A 17,279-nucleotide genomic window follows, 5' to 3' on the forward strand; every position below is an offset into this window, starting at 1 on the left:
CAGATGTGCTGAAATCCTTAGCAAAGATCCAAATTCCAGGAATTGAAAGGATCTTGGGTTATCAAAGATCAAAAATTCTTACCAAGGACCAAAAATTCCAAAATAGTACATGGCAGGGTAACATCCTCTGTGCCTCCCAAAAGTGCGTTTCCACAGGACTATGTGCTCTGTTACAAAAACGTGGATTTTGGTGAATTTCAAACCATGCTGCAGCTAGGCTGACATTTGCAGCTTGAAAACAGGTGATGGCAAAAGGCTGAAACGCCAGACTATCCCCTTTGCTTTTGGGGGAAATTAAGACTTTTCTCCTCTCGTCAACCTGAACACATTGTGCTGGTTTCCTCACATTTTCAGTTTATAAACGTATTTTGTTTGCACTCTATAATGACAGGTGTATTTTTTAAAGAAAAAGCTACTTCAATCCTTCAGGATGTTTTTTTTTGAAGACAAGACCTTTTAGCCCATGTTTGCTGAAGTGGGCAACACTTCCTGTCACTCTGTAGTCCTTGAAAATTGTTAGGAACAGCTGTTTGCTCTTGTAAATTCAAACATTTGAGTTTAAAATGACAGGCTGTGCGAACACAGGGATTTGTCAAGTTGAAGCGACATTAACTATCATTAATAAGTGATATTGCTGTAGCAAAACGTCTTCTAAAGATAAAGGCTTTGGACATCCAGCATCACTTAGTGCTGCTCTTGGGAGGTTCTTCCTGAAGAACAGACCCCAGATGTGAAAATTAATGAGAAATTTGGGGCTTAGACTACTTTTGAGATTAACAATATACTGGGTACTGGCTAGCTGGATAGGCCCCAAACCAGGAGACACATACTCACTTGATTTTGGACATGAAATGCCCAGTTTCACCCCTCTGAGCTGTTTTATGGCAAGCACAGCTCAGAGTCTGACCTACCTGCACAGCCTGTGGAGTGTTTTGAGGTCACCTTGGGAGCTATTCCTGTGTTCCTTAACCTTGGGGCACAGCAGCGCCAAGGTCTAATGCAAACCTCTTCGACCCCTTTCCCTCAAATCCACTGCTGACACTTTGTGCTGAGGGAAACATTTTTTCTGCATTCATTGCTTTTTTTCTGCCAAGGTTAGGATTAAATCATGAGATGGTGTTTTGTGTTCAGACTCATATGTTTATTAATTCTTATCCATATCACAGTCTCACAAGCTGTGAGTTCTACAGCACTTTACAAAACTAAATTGGAGCCTCCTCTCTCTCCCTCTCTACAAGGCCTTTTAAAGAAAAACTATCTAATTAAGAAATGGCACCTAAGTTTTTTTTACTTTTAACCCGATAACCAACCACTCGTGGCTGCAATGAGGACTTTTTTATCCAATTACACAAAACCACTCAAACCCACGGAGAAGAAGGAGAAAAAGAAGATGAAGGAGAAGATGAAGGGGAAGGACCAGTCTCTGCCCTAAAACCTCCATCTTGCCTTATATATATGACTATATTCTGAAACCCTAAACTCTGAGTTTTCCATCCTGTGGTATTACACACTTCTATTCAAACTCCACACCCACAATCCCAGTTCCATCATTCCATTTTGGAAGCTTCTCCACGGCCTCAGGTCAATGGAGTGTTCTCTTGGGGGTCAGTTTCTGTCAGCAGAGAAAGTCTGAAATTCTCAGTGTCCAGGATTACAACACTCTACAACACTCAGAGAAGGAACAATTTCTGCACTGAAATGATTTTCCAAGCCCCTGGAGCCCTCCAGGCTGGGGCAGAGGGGCTGGGAAGCTGGGACAGCCCTGGGGGTGCTGTGGTGACGAGGTCTCTGGTGTTGAGTTGACCCCCAGGTGTCAGAAAGTCTCTTTTTCCCTGCCCTGAGACCGAAGAGGAAGCTGAGATGCGTCAGTTCTGCTTTCCAAGGTTGTTTATTGTATCTTATTTATAACATCCTTTCTCTGACCTGCCCAGGTCTGGCAGGTCTGTTCACAGCACAGTGACCGCTCTCAGGGCAGTATTATCTTTTTATACTAAAAACTACGTGCACTTTATTTACAATAATTCCCAATACCTATCACCTATGTTAGACAGTGAGTTTCTACCCAAATCCAATCCAAAAGTGCCACCATCCCAGCAGAAGATGGAGGCCAAGAAGAAACAGGAGGAAGGACAGGACAGGCCCAGATTCCTCCATCTTGCCTCCTGAACCTGCATTCTAAAAACCCCAAAATTCTCCATTTCCACCCTGTGACAAAGTCACTAGCATTCTACTCAAACCCTGGTGGCTTGTAGCAAAGTTGGTAATTGTTGTTTCCATGGGTTGCAGTCGAAGGCCCGGGTGTCTGACTCCGTGCCCAGGTCTCTGCCCCCTGGCAGGCTCTGAGGGCAGCCAGAGCCATGTCCTGTGTGCCAGCCCTGTGCCAGCAGCCGGACACAGCCCAGGGTGCCCGGGGCCCAGAGGCCGATGGCCCCGGGGCTGTGCCGGCCGTGCGGCGGCAGCAGGAGCGGGGCAGGGCCCGTCCCTGGGCCGGCCCTGCTGAGGCCGCACCTCGAGGGCTGCGGCACCTCCGGGCCCTCGCACGGGCAATGGAGGGGCTGCGGCGTGGCCGGGGCAGGGAACGGAGCTGGGAAGGGAATGGAGCCCCAGGAGAGGCTGAGGGAGCCGGGAAGGGGCTCAGCCTGGAGCAGAGGAGGCTCGGGGAGCCCTTGTGGCTCTGCACAGCTCCTGCCAGGAGGGCACAGCCGGGGGGAACGGGGACAGGAGCAGAGGGAACGGCCTCAGGCTGGGCCAGGGCAGCTCAGGGTGGGCACAGCAGGAATTTCCCCATGGAAAGGGGGCTCAGGAGCTGCCTTGGCACTGCCCAGGGGGGCTTGGAGTGCCCAGCCCTGCAGGTGGCACCTGGAGGTGGCACTCGGAGCTCTGGGCTGGGGACAAGGTGGGGACTGGGCACAGCTGGGAATCCATGGGCTGGCAGGGATTTTCCAACCTCTCTGAGTCTGTGAAATCACAAAATTCAAGCACAAGGAAGTGTTTTATGCAGCCTTTCCTTAAAAATGGGGAAAAGCATCCAATTTTGCACAAACTTCAGAAGCAGATCATACACATCTATTAACGTATTGCATATCTGATTCATGAGTAGGTGAGGAGGAGCTAGAGAGTGGAGAAATACCATGAAAAGCTAATTTTCTGGAGTTAAGTTGTGGTGTATGTTTGTAAGTGTCCTTCCAAGATCAGCCTCTCCACACTCAAGAATGAGATAAACTGCAGGAAGGATTGAACAACATGGATTTTATTCACAATTACAACGTCTTCAGCTTCACACATGAGGGAAAATTAAACTCATATACCTGTGCCCAAGGGTGAAACAGCCAGTGGGGTCACTGTAGCAGAATGGAAATTTTTTGCATTTAAGGGACTGTATCTCTCTGTTTTTTACCCTTCCTGCAGTTGTCTAACATCTGAGATAGTCTCACTCATGGAGCTGAACGTGAAAAATCTTTCTTTGCTTCCCTGTATTATTTATTTAAAAAATAAAACTACTTACTGAAAATTCAAAAGTGAGACAAAAAACTCAGGAAAAAGGGAAAACGAATCAGGATTGTTTTTCCCAAAATCTCGGGATGAAGAAAAATACCAGAACAGAAGAAATATTTGCTGTCTTTACAGATAATTCACTACCTTAAGTATTATTCTTGTTGATGATAGATTCCCAAGTGACTAAGAGAATTTTAATTCCTAGGAGGCTATCAAGATGAGGTTGAATTTTGAGATGCCTTGCAAACCTGTAGCATATATTGTTATTCACAGATAATTAATATTGCTGTTCAGCTGCTGAAAGGAATGCTTTGGCTGCCTACAATGCCAGTTTTATATCATTACCAGTTTTATGTAATCTGATCTGACCATGGATCAGGGCCAGGAAGGAAAAAATACAATAGATTAAAGAATGACTGTACTAATTGCTAATCAGTGTACAAGCTGTGGCAAAAAGCCATATTTTCTAAAGCATCATCCTGCAGAGAAATACCTACAGCCAAGGATCCTGAGGAAATGCATTAATATAAAGAACTTGGTCTCACAAGATTTTAAACCTCCACACCCCTTGTTCTTCATTTACGTCTGGGCTTGTGAAAACAACTTTCCAACACAAAATGTTTCAGCACACCTGAGATTTTCAGGCTTTGCTCCAGAATTCCCTGTTGCCACACAGTACGTGATTTTGCAGTGTGATTAACATGAGGCCCAGAGGCAATATTTATCAATAAGAAGTGGAAAACAAACGATGGGACTTCCATGACTTTCCTCGCTGTGTGCGCGCTCAGAGTGACAGGGCTGAAGCTCTAAACACCACCATCAGCAAGATCAGACACTCGGACAGAAAATGTGTCCTGAGGAAAGTGTTTGCCGTCAGCACAGGCCAATTTGTAGTTTTTAAATCTTCCCTGTAAGTAGAAGTGGCCTTGGGGGCTCCTGTGCCCCATCCTTGTCTTTCAGCCTCCACCAGGAACATACTGAAATTCTCCCTTCCCTGATGGCCGGAGGTCGGGCTTTTCCCGGTTCTCCTCCCACGGTAGCAGCAATCCCTTTAATCTGTTAACACAAGGGAATGCTGGAATGTTACTGATTTTTACTTTTTTTAAGGTTTTGCTAGGAAATCTTAAAAAGGGATTTTTTTTTTTTTTAAAGGCTTTTTAAGTTGTTTTTTCCTCCTAGGAAATTACTAGGCGGACATTTCTGCTTTTTAAGAAAGTCTGCACAGATGAGTGTTTGGGAAATCAATAAATGCGCCCAAATATTACAAGGCCTGTGGTGTGAGAGTTGATGCTGATGTCTTCATAGCACACTGGACAAAAAACAGATTCTCTGGTGATAGGCAGACACATTCAAAAGTCAAATCTGAGGCAAAAAGGTTTGCACCAACAGCTATGGTGTGCATTTTTAAAATAACTTGTAATAATTGGAATAGTAGTAATTTAATTATTATTGTTATTATTATCATCATCATCATCATTATCATTATTATCATTATCATTATCATTATTAAAGCAACAACTTTATTTTTATTAATAATTTTTTCATCAACTGACTTGGGAAACTCCAGTGCCTTTAAATAATTTTTTTTTTTCATTGTGACAATTGTTAAAGTTTCTTGAACTGAAAGGAAAAAAAAAATATTATTTGCCTGCGCTATTTGAGTATTCATGGTGGCACTGTGTATCCTTTATTAAAGCAGAGGACACTGATGAGAGCGTTTAAAAGTGTATTTTCAGAGAAAATGCTGCTTGTGTTTTTACTGTCTTCATACATTTGTTACCTCAAGAGAAATTTGGACTTTCTGACCAGATCAGGACCAGTTTGGATATTTAACCTCAAAGCAGGAGGGTAGAATGTTTTTCTCCTGTTCATCAGCCACATGAAAACCTCTCAGCTCCCAGCCTGTCCTCACACAACAACAATCCTGGAATATCAGGTTATTTTCCCTCCCTCTCCCTGTGTTTTGCTAAAGTGACACAAGGCCCATTTAAGGACAAATTGGTCAGGCCCAAGCGCACAGAGAGAACACACAAAACTGCTCCCTTTCAGCATAAAAATGTGGTTGTGGTCAAGGATTTGTGCAGGTGAATTTAGGGAGAAGAAGGAAAACCAAATTTCTGTGATTTACAGGGATTTGTAATTTAACAGGTTCTACCTAGAGATTAGTGCCCGCAGACTGTAAGGTTATTATGTTAGCTTTTTTTTTTAAATCCTATACAACGAACTAAGGGCTGTGATAGGGGTTTTGAATTAAATATCAGTGTTTTATAAGGCAAGAATTTCTAAATTAGTTTCCCAGGCATCTGATTCCCTGCTGTTCCTCTGGAGTTTTATTTCCTGTAAGTAGCTGGGTATGGGCAGAGTTATTTTTATTAGCTCTGTGATTAGTTACAGCCCCCCTGCAATATGAGGTGTCTCTCCCCGATTCTGATTTGGCTTCTGGCAGAGACAGGCCAGCCCAAAAGTCTCAAATTCTCCATCTGTTGATGTTTCCACCTCGTGAGAAAAAGTGACCTCATGTGGCCTGTGAATTCATATTTTGTGCCTTTTTAAACAAGGAAAATGTGCCACGTGTTTTGTCCTCCATGGAGGAGGAATATCCTTGGATCTTGCCACAGTGATCTGCAGCCACAGTGGACTTCAAGTTACTCTTTATGTATGGATGGGACACAAAAATTTGGTTTTATGCAGATTCAAGTCACAGCTTTGCAGTTTGACCTAAATATCTTCTGTGTTGAGAGGGAAAAGAAAGCACTGCACTCCCAGAAGCTCTTAGTTTTGTGTTGAAACAGAGGATTGAAAAGGTTTCATTTCCCCCGCGCTGTAAAAATGTCTTTTTCTAAATCAGATCAGTGAAAGAAATGAAAATTCGTCTACCTTCCTATAGCCTTTCCCTTTTTTTTTAAATATGTATATCCCTGACAGCCTTGGCTAAAATAGCAAATTTAATCCTAAGCTAGAAACACCATTTCAAATGGAAACGAAAAACCATGTGCTTAAAAGCATGTTTCTTCTTCCTATCAGCTAGCCAGCAAGAAAGGCTCCTGAGGATTTTGTGGGTTTTGTATTTTTTTTTTTTCATCCTGTGAATTCTGTGAATTTCTCCCTGGCAATAACTGATAGAAGTGAGATTCCAAAGAAGGTGCAGAGCTGAGAGTGGGTTCACAGCAGTACCCAGAGGACGGAGGGACACAAGAATTGTTTGCTTTCTGTTCAGTAGGGGTTTTTTTGTTTGTTTGGGGGGTTTTTTTTGTTTTTTTTTTTTGTTGTTCTGTTTTGTTTTGGTTTGGTTTTCTTTCTACTTACTATACTGAAAAAAATCTCTCCTCTGCACTTTATTTATTGGGCCTGTCCACTGACAAGGGCTGCAGTTGCAAATGTCAACGACTCTTGGTGGCAGTGGTCATTACATTCGTACCCAATTAAGGGCCTGAGACACAACTCAGGCATTCCTGGCAATTTGTATGGAAATTAGAGCACTAAATCTCTCTCAGGGAAGTTCCTTTCCTTAACTGATTTCTGGTTATGAACTGACCTGGCCTGCACTGCTCAGAGAACACCTGTGAGCTCTACTTTTATTCACTGTTTAAATGAAATTAACTTGGTTAATTTGTTTTGGGTTCATTACCAGTAATAGCCTTGCTAGACTGCATCAAGGCAATTTCATGCCTGTTATCAAATAATTGCATCACAATAATGCACTTATGGGCACGGCTGGGGTGACCTGGATGAGCCCTGAAATCCAGGATTTTCCCCCTCTTTTTTCCTTTAGGGAGCGTGGCAGGGCCAACCCCCTCAGCACCCAGGGGTGACACTGGTGGGGGACAGCAGTGCCACCACCCCAAATGTGCCCTCCTGACTCCTCTTTCCCGCAGAGCAGCACGCTCAGGGCTCTCAGAGCCCTGTCCTTAGAGCAAGCCAACGCTAGATGTCACACACAGGAGGGTTATTGCAAGGGGAAACAGCCTGCCACGAGAGATTTTATTTCTTTTTTTTTGAATTTTTTTTTTCCTCTTCTGCTTTATTTTCGCTTCTTTCAGCCTCACCTCATTGGTTAACTCGTGATACTCCGGCAGATCCATGAAGGTTGGTTGCTACAAAAAATAAAAATTTTGCATTCCATGAGTTATCCAAAGGGGAAAATAATCCCTTGCTCCTGTCACAGGACCAACAGCTGAGGTCTGGGCTCTTTGTCTCAAGACCTCCAGACTTCAGCATGACTGTGTTCTAATTTAGGCTTGTTTAAATTCTCTTGAAGATGGTAGGTGCCATTTGAAGGTGAATATTATTTAAAATTGTGGGGTTTTATGACTTAAAATTGTGTTTTCAGATATTGGAGATTGCTGGTGAAAGTTGCAGCTGTTGCTGCAATTACAAGGACAAGGTGGGAAATTCAAATGAAGCCAAATCTGCAATAGATGCTTCAGATAAACCATAAATATCCTCTGCACACATAGTGATTCCCTGACTAACTTTGGATAGTTCATCTTTTCATTAATATCCTCAGCTTTTAGTCTTACGCAATGACTAGAAGAGTCATAAAAGCTAATATTTCATGGCTTTATAAAGAACTTCTGTTAAGGTTTTTTTTTCCCCCTGGTTGTAAAGTTCAGTAGTTTTATTAGTTAAAGTCTAAGCTTTAAAGTATAAGCCTTCAATTTACCCTAAATTATGCAGAATTCCACAAATCATGTTTGCAATCCTTTAATTACTTCATCTTGGAGATTCTGGGGCGGGGGGACAGTTATGTCTTATTATACATATCAACAGATATACAGATAAAATCAATATATATACATAATATAAACAGATATGTCTCTTATTTCTATTAAAATCACCACCTTTGCCCACTACAGTTGGGCTTGGGTGTCTCAGGGTAGCAGAATGTCAGTTTCACATTCATCTCCCAGATATTGTCTCAGGGTCATGAATTATGGAGAAAATGGTGACTGGAATAGCTGAAACCCTAAATTTTTGAGACTTTTTACAATTAGCTGGTTGCTGGGGGAAGAAGGAGGTGTTGACTAACAGGCAGTGTGGTTTAATTACTCCAAGAAAAACAGGTGAGGATAAAGAGCAAACCAGAGGAGTTTGTATTCAAACTTCACATGCTATTATTGCAATGTCTCATTGAAAATGTGGCACGGTTACACCTTCATTTAGTTGGAATTACAACATCTGGGGAAGGGGATGACACCTCTGGAGTCACCCTGTGCAAACCTCCTCACTTGAGGCTGGGTCAGCCAGACCAAGCTGATTGGGAGTTCTGATTATTTCCATTTATGGAGACTTTATAACCTCTCTGAACATCGTTTCCCAGTGTTTGACCACGTTCACAATTAAATAAATTTTTTTCTTGTGCTGAGTTTGTGCCCTTTGCTTCCTCTCCTGTTACTGAGCATCACTGAGAGGACCTGGGCTCTGCTTCCTTTGCTCCAGGACTCAGTGGCCAGGCTTTACAAAGGTCATTCCTAAGATGTGATGCCTTGTGGAAGGGCCAGGCGGTAATGCCTTTTGCCTGAGTGCCCTGCTGATGTATTTATCTGCCAAGTAATGTCAGCCTTTTAATCAAATAAATAATTCATGGCCAGCGTGTGATGATACCAGCGCCTGGGAATTGTGCACTGGATGGAGTGAAATAAAGCTGTCACTGGGAAAGGGCAGTGTTAGAGCCCGAGATGGATCAATGGAAGCAGAAGAACATTTCTATTTGGTTTATAACTAAGTGATCTTTTTTGGAAGGTCTCATTTTACAGAGCTGTACTCCGGCGATTGCCTTCTTCCATCATCAGCCAAGATCCAAGGCGTTTTGAGTAACCTGAACATCTTTACTGTATTTTAAACCTTATCTTTATTTTAGTTAAATGACAAATACACCATTTTTAGTAAATTCAGTGACATGTTAAATGGATTTGATTTGGGTAGACATACAGCAATGAAACGACTCATATTCAACCCGTGCTCCACAATTGTCAGAAGACACCCTTGGGGCAAACAGCCCATTTGGCCACTCACGACTTTCTGCAGGATTTGCCAGTTACTCCTCACCCAAATACCGGGTTTAGACCTGGTTGAGACCTGAGTTTCTCTTCCTGAGGCAGCTAGGGATGAACACCTTCCCTCCTGGAGCAAAACATCCTGCAGAGCCACTTTTGTATTTGTGGGGCTCCCAGATGAAGGCAGGAAAGATGAATCTGACTCCATGTTCTCAGAAGGCTGATTTATTATTTTAAGATACCATATTATATTAAAGAACACTATACTAAACTATACTAAAGAATACAGAAAGGATACTTACAGAATGCTAAAAAGATAATAATGAAAACTCGTGACTCTTTCCAGAGCCCTGACACAGCTTGGCCCTGATTGGCCATTAAGTCAAAATGAAACCAATGAAACAATTCACATGTTGGATAAACAATCTCCAAACACATTCCAAAGCAGCAAAACACAGGAGAAGCAAATCAGATAATTATTGTTTTCCTTTTTCTCTGAGGCTCTTCAGCTTCCCAGGAGAAGAAATCCTGGGCAAAGGGATTTTTCCAGAAAACGTGACAGCGACAAGCACGGCCAGCGGCGCCGCAACGTGGTGGCCCAGGGCAAACACCAGCCAGGGAGTTTCTTCTTGTGGTCCCAACAAAAATCCGAGCACACTCACAGAATGAGGAGATATTGCTGAGTGAGGAGAGAAACAACCTTTTCATGGGCTGCTGACAGCTGGCCAGAGCTCCGATTAATTTTGGATTAAGTTTGTGTTTGTGCTCAAGCGGCCGCGTTCGTGTGGGACCGCCTGAGGATCAGTTTGGAAATCCACTGCTCATCAAATCTAACCCTCAGTGATAATAACAGCTTGGCTGTGCTTTGTTTTTTCCTGTTTGTAGTGGTTTTGGTTTGTTAATTTGAGATTTTGTTAATTTTGAGGGTTTTTGGTTAATGTGTTAATGAACGTGGTGTGCTTAATGTTGGTCAATTATTAGTGTATTTATTTTTTGTTGTGAGGTAGGATTAGGAGAAAGGAAAAGTAGGCTTAAAATTTTAAAAGGGTATAAAGAAAAATTTATTAATAGCAATTAAAACAAAGAGTAACAAAAATTATAATGAAACTTGTAGATCACTTTTCCTCTCCTCATAGCCTTTTTTTCCTTATTGATAATGTAAAGAAATAAAACTTCACATTTTAGTTAGTTTACTATTTTTAGAATAGTCTTTTTTTAGTTTATTTTGGGAGAGAAGTTTTTTTTTATAATTTCATGGAGACTTTTTATATAAAAAAATTTTTTTGTTTTTTTTTAATTAATAGTAATTGTTTTATTTCTTCTTAAGTTGAAGAAATAAAATTATTCTTATTTCTTTATTTTTGTAAAAACTCTTTCCTTGTAGCTAGAATTTACAAAAAAAACCCAAAAAACTGAATGTTGTCATTGGTTTGGTGAATTGTCTTGTCACGATTGAAACCCCATTGGAGCTTGAATGCGACCTACTATTAATGAGAAACAAAAAATTGCCTAACATTAGGAAAAAATAGCAATTATTTTATCTTCTTCCTCCTCCTCCTCCTCCTCCTCCTCCTCCTCTTCCTTCTTCTTCTTCTTCTTCTTCTTCTTCTTCTTCTTCTTCCTCTTCCTCTTTGTCTTCCTCTTCTTCCTCCTTCTCCTCCTTCTCCTTCTTCTCCTTCTTCTCTTTCTCCTTCTCCTTCTCCTTCTCCTTCTCCTTCTCCTTCTCCTTCTCCTTCTCCTTCTCCTTCTCCTTCTCCTTCTTCTCCTTTTCAATTATTTTTCTTTACTTTGATTTATACTTTTTTTTTGTTTTAAAGATGTATTTTTCCTTTCCTGTTCTCCTCATGTCTTCTTCTTTGCTCACCCGTCCCCCACTTTTGCCTCAGACTTTGTTAAAACCTTGATATTGACTTTTTTTGTAAGCATAGCACCGAACCAGCCAAGCTGGACCCCTAATTTTAGAAATATTGCAATGTTCTACCCAAGTAAAGTGGCATGCAGGCAGCTTGGAGCAGAAATTATCAGCAATGGCATCTGCACAGTTTCTTCTGTCCGTGACACAGACCTCTGCAACTTTCACATGGGTTCTTATTTCTTCTAAAAACAGGTCTCCAAAAAAACAACCTCCAAAGGCACCACTTGTGTAGAGCAAAGGATTTCTGTGGAAGGTGATTCAGTGTTCTTCCCTCGGTAATGGGGCTGCTGTTATAACTGGCTTTTTGGAGTTTTAACTTGCAAGAGAAATAAAATTGTAGAAATAAAATTGTGAATCTGTGCTGCGTTTCCACAGGGCAGCACCCTCGCAATCTCCACTCAAAACTTGTCAAAGAGACAAAGAGTGGGAAATGTGCAATTATTTGCACGTTGCCTGCAAGAGGAATGTCGTCAGTGCAAACCAAGTCAGCTTTGCATTTACTTTGCATTGAGTGAAGGGCTGGAATTGAGCTGGGGATCAAACCCAACATCTGGGCGTGCCAAACACATCAGTCTCTCCCCAAGACAAAGGTTACTTCTGCTAGCTAAAATCTCCTCCAGAGCAGAGTGAAATTTGTTTATCTAAACTTTGTTTACTGTGAAATGCCTGGAAGCTATTTTCATTAGATTCTTGCCCTATTTTTTTTTTTAATATGTGTGTGTGTCCATTGCTGGTTGTTTTTGTTTTCTTTTGCAATTTGATTAATGTGATCTCAATTTCTTAGTCACGGAACTGGTGGGTAAAACAGGCAAACTTCAGCAGGGCTCAAACAGCAAAGAGGTTCATTTATGATTGCTCAAAATTAATATTATTGTGCAGATACGTGCAAAAGAAAACCAAATTAATGAGGAATATTGGATATTTCTGATGAAAAACTGGGGGAGGGCAGTGCTGAGCAGAGTCCTGAGCCTCACAGACATTTTTTCTCTATTGGGAAGAGCAGCTCTCACCAACAATTAGGAGAGCTCTGGTCACAGCACAGGCTCTCAGACCATTTCCAAGCCCTCTTAGGGAAAAATCCAGCTGCCCCTGAAGGTCAGTGCTGTTTCCCCAGACCCTGATGGGCAGATCTCAGCATCCTGCTGTGCCCGCAGCTGCTCCCAGTCCCATCAGGCGGCAAAGCACAATTTGAAACGTTGAACCAAGCACAGAATTTTCTGGAAGACACCCCTGGACGCTGCATGGCAATGGCGTGAGGCAGAGGAGCTGTAGCTTGGCAGCAAAGGGGACCATCAAGCACTGCACAACGTGCTAAATTGTGGGACAAAAATTCGGATAAGACATTTCTGTGACTCCTGTGACCACAGCTGCGAGCTCCAGCTGAGATGCAGATGAAACTTGCTGATTTCTTGGCAAGAAGCAGCAAGCAGCAGGACTGTCTCTTCAAAAGAGGCCTGGCAGTTTATCTTGAGGTGTCCAGCCAGTGAGGCTAAGTCAACATCCAAGATGAAGGGGTTAGTGATCCCTCTTTTCTCCCCTCTGCGGGCCCAAAGCCCTCTCCTGTCTGATTTATGAGTTCCTGCTGGTTTCCAAACGGCCCCTGATCCTCCCTCTGAAATCTGAGATCCAAAGGGCCCTCCAGAATTTCTCCCTCACACTCAAGTGAAAAATAAGAAAAAACAAAAATCAGTCTCCAAGATTCCTAGGGGGATATTTTGTGCCCAGCACCCTTCCATCCTCTCCCCACTCATGTCAGCAGTGGAGAGTGGATGTGGATCGTGAATGTCTGATAACAGCCCGCATGGAGCAAGGCAGAGTTATCTCAATTTAGAGTGACACACAGGAAAGCCACAGAAGTGAGTTGTGCACAGCAAAATTCAGCCTGAATCGAGCCTGCACAGAATCCAGCCTGCACCAATCCCTTCTCTGCGTCCTCACTGCAAGAAGGATTTGCTGGTCAAGTGAGGGGCAATCACAAAAGAAATCAATCCAAAAAGTGAAGTGCTCCTTCAGTGGCTTCCAGTGAAATTTATTGCTTGTCATCTTCCTGACAAGTTCCTTCAGAACGCCCAGACCTGAGGGAAACTGGTGGTGTTTGAAGTTTGGCAGCGGGAAGTGTGATCTCTTTTGGGGGTATTTGCTGTGTTTTCCTTACACAGTTGGGCCCTTATTATTTCTTCCACTATCTTTGTGCAGATTGGAGCGGGATGCTGTGAGCTAACATGTGAATATTTGGCAGCTGAGCATTGGAGCCTGATGTTTTTGGCAGGGGGGAAATGGATGCCATAGCAGTGCTGGAGTAAGTGCTGTGTTGCAGATATCCCTCAGCTTCCTAAGGAGGTATTTTCCCTGAGTTCTAAATGCAGTGTTTCAGGTCTTGTTCGTTGTTTTAAATGCATGTGTCTTCCCCGTGGGCCAGGTGAGGTGTCTGACTAAGGCAGGACCTAGAGTCCTCTAAAATCCATGGCCATAAAATGAAAAAAAAAAAAAAACAACAAAAAAACAACCCAGGACTGAGTGGCTTTCAGAAAGTGCTTGGCCAAACGCCGTTGAATCTTGGGGATATTCGTAATTAACACAGAAAACTTGCTGGAAACTCTGAGTTGTGACTCCCAAAGAGTTTAATGGACTCAGGCAAAACACATCTTGTTTTTGTCCATCAAGAAACAAACTTAGGGGATGTGTCAGGAGCTCGGTGTCCCTTGTCCCCTGTGCTGCACATCACTGCCTGGAGCAGCTGGATGTGCCCATTTTGGGGCTGTTACTGTGGAAAAAGAGCAGGTGACACCTGGAGGTGTGACTGGCTGGGGATTTGTTCAAAACAAATGCCCCATTCTACCCTAGAGGTCCCGAATTTAGTTTGCTGAAGTGAACTTGTCCAGTGCTAATATAATGTCACTGCAGGACAGGAAACAACATGAGCGCACACACTGATGTTCCCAAGGTGAAAAAAGGGGAGTTTATTTTCTGGGTCCAACATTTATAGATTTCCAAAAGTGACAGCGGACTGGAGAGTGACAGTGCCACCTGCCCAAGGATACTGGAAAAACCTACAGTCCATCAAATTTCTCTTCCTCCATAAAAAAATGCAAAACAATGAGTTGTTTACAGAAAGTGTGCGAGAAAGTTCGTTACAAGAAAGTCAACATCAGAAGGCTTAAAAAATCTTCAAAAATCAAAATGCCAGTATAAAGCAGTAATGTTTAAAAAACCAGATTCCATCCTTGCCATGGTGGTGGTTGCTTTATCTCCCAAACCCTTGGTGCTGTGTTGATCAGGAGAAGAACGTGATTTCTTTATTTTGTTCTGCAGTCACTCAATAAAAGATAAGATATCTGCAGGCTCCAGATTTGATGGTGTGAGTAATAGGAATTTGCTGTCTTTCCAAATTTTCTTCCACCAATGGGTGGCCCTTGCCATCTCCCTTGGATGGGTGCCCCATCCCTGAACGCTGCCACGTTTTTGTGGGTGGCACCTCACCAGCTGCTCCTTCGGAATCGAGATCTCCATGGCTTTCCACCAAAAAAAGATGGGGAAAGTGTTGCACTACTCCCTGGCTTTCCCTCCTCGTTTTCTTCATCCCAATCAGTCTGCGAGGGGACTTGCCACTGTTCTTTCTCATGAAATGATCCACGGAGCCAGAACGTTGTGGAGCCAGGCAGAGGTGCCAAGGAAAACTGAGTCACACACAGAGAGAGCAATGAATCATCTGGGGCTCAGCTGAGACCTTGGCACACGTGGGGCTGTCCCACACAGGGACATTTTTTGTTTTTGCTGCTGATTGTGCTCAGGGGTCCCTCACACTCTGTGTCAGACACCTGGCAGTGAGACTCCTCTAAATATTTTTATTTAGATGTCGAGCGGGATGTGTATACGCGGATACGTGTCCCATTCGACATCTAAATAGAAATATTTAGAGGAGTCTCACTGCTCTGTAGGAGGTAAACCCAGACTAAGACAGGTTTTGGTGCTGGTTTTGAGTCTGCTGTGCGCATTCACAGGTCTGCCCTGGGAATACAGACAGGTTAAAATACAAGTGTTTGCTGCCTGTGGGGCTTTGGGGGAGCAGAACAGGGATGGTGGGCAGGAATGTCGTTTTTGTTGACGTAGTGACAAAACTATTTTTTGTTTTCTTAAAAGGGAAAGAAGCTTAGAAGTTTCTTTTTTTTTTTTTTTGTTTTGATTAGGTGAAAAAGACACTTCATAGGACTTTGGAGACTTCAAATTTGAGGATGGCAAATTGGACAAAAGCTACTTTTTCTCTGTTATTTTGCCTTTTATTAAACCTTTTTGGGTTCAACAGAAGCCATCCTGCTGATTTTCATGCCTCCAAAGGTAGCTGAGCTATCTTGGGTGTGTTATAGGCCTCCAAGAGCTCATGAGACCTGGCTCAAGGATGCTCATATGGCAATGGTGTGGACAGCCCCTGGACCTGGAGTGTTCAAGGGAGCTGGGCTGGAGGGTCCAGGCGCTCAGGAAGGGATGTGGGATGCAGCATCCCCATCCAAACCACAGCAGAGATCCCAACCAACCAAGACCAGAAACTGGGAAGAGCTTCCATTGGTTCCAAAGGAAAGTGAACTTTGTGGGGTGGATTCATTGGGAAACTCTGCTTTGCCATGCTGAGTTTGCCTTTAAGGGTGTTGTCATTCTGCAAGCTGCTGAAAAGTGTTTAGTTTAAGGTTTTTTGTGGTTTTTTTTTTTTTTTTTTTCACTGTGCCTGGAAAAAAGGAGAGACCAGACAGGCTGATGCACGCCAGCAGAGATGCCAAAGCCTGGCTGTACCCTGCAACACTTTTTTTTTTTTTTTTTTTTTGTGCAAAACCTCAAAAAAAGTGAGTGTGAGTGGAGTGGTGGGCCCTTAGAGCACGGGACACAGCACTAAGGGTTTGGGATCTGTTTAATTAGCAGCATGCTTCATTAGGGCTTCATTTAAGCCAGCCACCTTAGCAGGAGAGTTGCTGCTTCACCAGGTTTTTTCTTCACCAAAATGTGCAGCAAAATCCACCCCTCAACAGCCCTGTGGAAATATTTGTCTGCATTTTCTTCTGACTCCAGACAAATTCAGACCTAAGTGTTGGGAAGGATGGAAGTTTGACAGGAAAGTCTCATGGATATGTGTGCTCAGCACAAAGATTTTTTAATGTAGAGTCTGATGAAGAATAGAGATGGAAGCAAGTTTTGATATGGAATAAAAGAATTGCTGAGCCAGGCTCACTGGATAGCCAAGGAGGCAAAGGGTGTGTTAGTTAGAAGGGGTTTTATGGCTCAGAGCAAAGGATAAACCCACCCCAAACAAGAAGATGATTTCACCAAGCAGAAAGAGAGCACAGGCAAACAAGGCAGCCAATGTGGCAAGTGGGAAAAAGGTCTCAGAATTTCCCACTGCAAGAAAACTGAAAAACAACTTCCAGCTTAAACTGTAATGTACTGACTTTAGTGATTGGAGAACAGCAACACGAATATGGTAATTGCAGTAGTTATGATGGGCTATAGGTAATAGTTAAGGTAGAGATTGGTTCTGCTGGGTTAAGATGGTCAGCATAGAAAAGTATAGAATGCAATGTAACAAAAAGAAAAGTACATAATGCATTTGTAACCAAAAGAAAAGTCTATAATGCATTGTGACCAAACCCAAAGGGTCTCCAGGCTGCCTGCAGCTGGAGCTGACAGCTGTGGGCACAGCTCTGTCACCCACAGCCCTGGGCTGCTGTGACACCTTGGATGGAACAAACTGCATTCTGGAGAGCCCCTGCAGTCCCACATCCCTCATTTCAGCTCTTACACCTAAGGAGCAGTCTGTGAGAGACGGCCCCTGAAATGTGATGCAAATGCTGTGAAATGGGATGTGAAATGCTGCCCCTTCCCTCCTC

Source organism: Melozone crissalis, unplaced genomic scaffold (assembly GCF_028551555.1).
Source record: "Melozone crissalis strain CALT ecotype California unplaced genomic scaffold, PUWL_Pcris_2 ptg000005l_1, whole genome shotgun sequence".
Lineage (NCBI taxonomy): Eukaryota > Metazoa > Chordata > Aves > Passeriformes > Passerellidae > Melozone > Melozone crissalis.